Below are 4425 nucleotides of genomic sequence, written 5' to 3' on the forward strand. Positions count from 1 at the left end.
TAAGTTATGCAAGATGGCTCATATGAGATATCATTGGAAAGGTTATGATTTACTGAATGTGATTATCCAATTTGTATGCCTGTATCATTTCTGTATCTGAAGGTAGGACTATTAACTATGTATCTGTATTTCAAATGTGTTACTTTGGGTATCACCCCCAACCAGCGCTTCAGGTACAACAGTGCAAAAGCCAGACAGGCCTAATGGGTCATTAGTAGAGACAATGGACTGTGAAAAAGCTTGGTCTTCCTTTGGACTCTGGAGACAGCCTGTGAGACTTGGGTCCAAGTCACCTAGTACTGGATACCCCTCTTACCCTTTTGGAATACCAATGGTTTTCCGCTAGAAGACAAAGGGTTCCCGCCTTACACAAGAGCTATATAAGAGGGGAGTGACATCATCATGGTTCTCCTCTGCCTCCCCACCCTAAGAGACACTGAAAAAAGACCTGGAAGCAAGAGAACTGTGGGGAGAAGGGTTGAGCCCGAGCTGGAAAGGCGTCTAGCTTGTGATTACTGTAATAATACCTGAGGTCTCAAGAGGGAGACCAGTGCAACTGACTTTCAAGACTTTCTTTCTCTTTCCGGCTCCATCCTGTATGGTGGCAGTGTTTCCTGCGTAGCTGGAACCATGCAGCTGTTCATCTGTACTCAGAACCTGCACACCCTTGAGGTGTCTGGACAGGAAACAGTCACTCACATTAAGGCTCGCATTGAGTCCCTGGAGGGCATTGCACCTGAGGATCAGATGGTTCTCTTGGGTGGAACTCCCTTGGAGGATGGATCTCTCATTAGGCAATGTGGCATCAGCGAGCTTACCACCTTGGAGGTGGCTGCTCGCGTGCTGGGTGGTAAGGTCCATGGCTCGCTGGCTTGTGCTGGGAAGGTGGGAGACCAGACTCCCAAGGTTGCCAAGCAAGAGAAGAAGAAGAAGAAAACTGGCCATGCCAAGAGACGCATGCAGTACAACAGGCACTTTGTCAATATTGTGCTGGGCTTTGGCAAGAAGAAGGGCCCCTATGCTAACTCCTAAATGGCACACCTCACCCAATAAAGCAGATGTCACCTGGGGGAAAAAAAATTCTGTAACCTGCCTGCAACAACAGCAAGGGTGAGAAATACTATTTATAACCAATTTCTTTAATGAAACTAGCTTAGTTTGCATGTTCGCTTTCATTTGCTTAGTAATCTGCTTTGTTCTGTCTGTTATCTCTTATATTCACTTAAAATCCACCTTTGGTAGTTAATAAACTTATTTCTTGTTTATAAGAAGAATGCATTCCAGTTTATGCAATTTCTAACTGGGAGGGGGCAAGAAGCGTGCCCATCTCTCTTCACATTGAGGAAGAGGGTGGATTTTTTATGAGCTTACGCTACACAGATTTTTCTGTACAGTGCAAGACAGTATTATTTTGGGTTTATCTCCCAAAAAGAGGAGTGCTGGGGGAGTCCTCTCACACAAAGCTGACTTCAGTCTGTCTGCAGTGGGCTGTGGCCCTGTGTGTGCACTGCAAGAGGCCAGAGAGCCTAATTCAGCAAAGCAGGCAGAGGCAACCCAGGCTGATTGAGCAGGGGTGGCTCAGTGAAACCCAGTACATCAGGTGACATCCCAGAAGGGGGGTCCAACCTGTCACAGAGCGAATGAAGTTTTTGGGAAGTGTTGGAAAGAGTGTTTTACCCAGGAAACGTGCCCTATATCGCTAACCCAGGTAGAAAATTTGAGGGACCCATTGTTAAAATGCTTGGCAGCACATCCCTGCCAAACAGCCAGATGCAAAGGTTATTTAAAACAAATCTACATATCAAAGTAACAATGAAGGATCTAATTTAAACCTCATGGAAGCAAGTTAATGCCTTAACTCCATCCTTATTACACCTCATTGTGTCTGGACATTACTGACTTCACTAACATCTGAAACTATAAACCATACATGCTGCAATAAATAGATAAAAAAGGCCACATTAAAGTCAAGCTTCATTCCATATTTACTAGTGTAGTAAATTGCTGTTCTACTAATCGAGTGAAAACTAGTTTTTGTTGACAAATGTATACAGCTGAGTCTCACGGGTATAAAAGCACCATTAAATGCACTTTCTTTTCACGCCCATCCAAAATAAAAACAGAGCTTTAAATGAAACATTTCTGAGAACAGAATTCAGGTTTCAAATTTACAATATGTTTTACCTTGTGCCCTGAAATAATTCCACACAACAGTGCTTGTGTACAATGATAGGAGAATAATTGCATTGTAATCAGCAGCAAACAGCACATTTATCTCTCCCTTCCCTTTAGTGGCTACTTTATTTCAGAATTTGCATGATGGAGTTGGCCGCGTAAAGACAAAAAGCAATGCTCACATGGAGCAGCTTTTGTTTCTTCCTGTCTGGAACGGACACTTCTTAAGAGGTTTGATCCCATTTCCTCTGACACGCACCTTTCAGGAGGATGAGTACAGTCTCCCCTACCCAACAATGTAAAGGTTGAGGGGAGGGCATTCACATGTTGCCCTATTTGAATCAGGTCAAAGCATGTAATTAATATTTTTACTCCTGTTAAACTGAGCCCAGGAGCCAACCCACCGCCTCAGACACAGCTTGACATTATATTATCAGAAGCCTGTCTCTCCTTTACAATGTCTCACTGAGGCACGCCTGTAAAGGTGGACAGAACTTTCACCAGCCTGTGAGATGCAATTTGTTGCCAGGACCTTGATCTCAGTTCAGGAGACAGAAGCCCATACGAAAAGCAGCAGGCTTTTAGCATGTTTGAGAATGACTAAGATGTAGCCCTCCTTCAAAAAGACAAGTAGCCTTGCATTCATCACCCCAGACAGGGAAAAACCAATTGTTCTTTAAAATGTTATAAAGTTCTATGCAGAAACTGTTGGTGCCTAGAGATTTCACAGCATGCAAACTTTTAATTGCTTCCCCTTCCTCTTTGCAGATGAGGGCACGTGGAATGTTTTATGTCTTGTGCACTTCATTTGGGAATATCTGAGCATGTAAAACAGAGTGGGATTGCAAAGAAAAACACTGAATATATACGATGCTCTAATGTAACTTTTAGAAACAGGTTTATTGTGAACATACTCTGAGCATCTCTTAGTATGCTTTAGGGACACTGTGCTGCATAGGCAATGTACAACAAGACTAAAAGGATGGGTAGATGATCTATTTTTCAGTGACACTTCAGTCTACCTGTGCTCCAGTGGCATGACTGGGATTTTTTATTTGGGTTATGTTATTTTCCTATACAAGATGTGAATTAAAATATGGAATAAATATGAATGTTCCTGAATACAGTGATGATATTTGAAAATTTTAGTACAGTGTCACATAGAGGCCACACTCAAGGGATGTTACCCCCATTGTGTTAGGCACTGTACAAGTGAGGAGACACTCCTTGCCCCAACAAACTCATCCATACTTTTATATTGACAAACACACAATACATTTCTTCTCTTTAATCTTAGCCAAGTACGGGGCAGAGAAAGTTACTTTCCTACAATTTTTTTTTGTAAGTGGATGATCTGTATCTATCATTCATATTTGCTGGTCTGCTTTACTACCCTCTATAGCCTATCTTCTTGCTATAACCTAGAAATGATTCTCTACAGCAGTGGTTCTCAACCAGGGGTATGTGTACCTCTGGGGGTACTCAGAGGTCTTTCATGGGGTACATCAACTCATCTAGATATTTGCCTCATTTTACAACAGGCTACATAAAAAGCACTAGCAAAGTCCGTACAAACTAAAATTTCATACAATGACTTGTTTATACTGCTCTATCTACTATACACTGAAATGTAAGAACAATATTTATATTCCCATTGATTTATTTTATAGTTATATGGCAAATATGAGAACAGAAGCAATTTTTTAGTGATAGTGACCTGTGACACTTTTGTATTTTTATGTCTGATGTTGTAAGCAAGTAGTTTTTAAGTAAAGTGAAACTTGGGGTACGCAAGACAGATCAGACTCCTGAAAGGGGTACAGTCGTCTGGAAAGGTTGAAAGTCCTGCTCTGTAGCATGTTTTTCTGTAAGATGCAACTCTGGTTAGAGCTGATACCTATTCTTTTTCCCAAGATAGATTAAAAAAAAAAATCCAGTGTAAAAATCCAATTTTTTTTTATTTAAAGTAGATACATAGTTTTGAAAAGAATAATCCTGTTTAAATTTGAATTTATGACCAGCTATGTGAAGGCCTAAACTCACTAAAATTGATCATTCATTTAAATAAATTTTAAAAGGTTACATCAATGAGCCCATCTCAGAGTTTAATGCAGTGGTCCCCAAACATTTTAGGGTCAAACCCCCACTTAGCCCTGTCCGCACCTCATCCTGCCATGAGCCAGGGCCAGGAGTGGGGCTGCGGCTGGGGCTAGAGCACAGCTTGGAACAGAACAAGGCTGCGTGATGCTC

At 41.6% G+C, this 4425-nt stretch overlaps 1 pseudogene across 1 annotated transcript; it reads left to right on the forward strand.

Annotated features, from left to right (window-relative positions):
- Positions 1 to 622: 622 nt before the first annotated feature.
- On the forward strand, positions 623 to 1032 carry LOC311516946 (ubiquitin-like FUBI-ribosomal protein eS30 fusion protein pseudogene; annotated as a pseudogene). Its single transcript has one exon. The product of its transcript is annotated as a ubiquitin-like FUBI-ribosomal protein eS30 fusion protein pseudogene (transcript).
- Positions 1033 to 4425: the final 3393 nt, after the last annotated feature.

This window comes from Lepidochelys olivacea, assembly GCF_965140295.1.
Source record: "Lepidochelys olivacea isolate rLepOli2 genome assembly, chromosome: 2".
Taxonomy (NCBI): domain Eukaryota; kingdom Metazoa; phylum Chordata; order Testudines; family Cheloniidae; genus Lepidochelys; species Lepidochelys olivacea.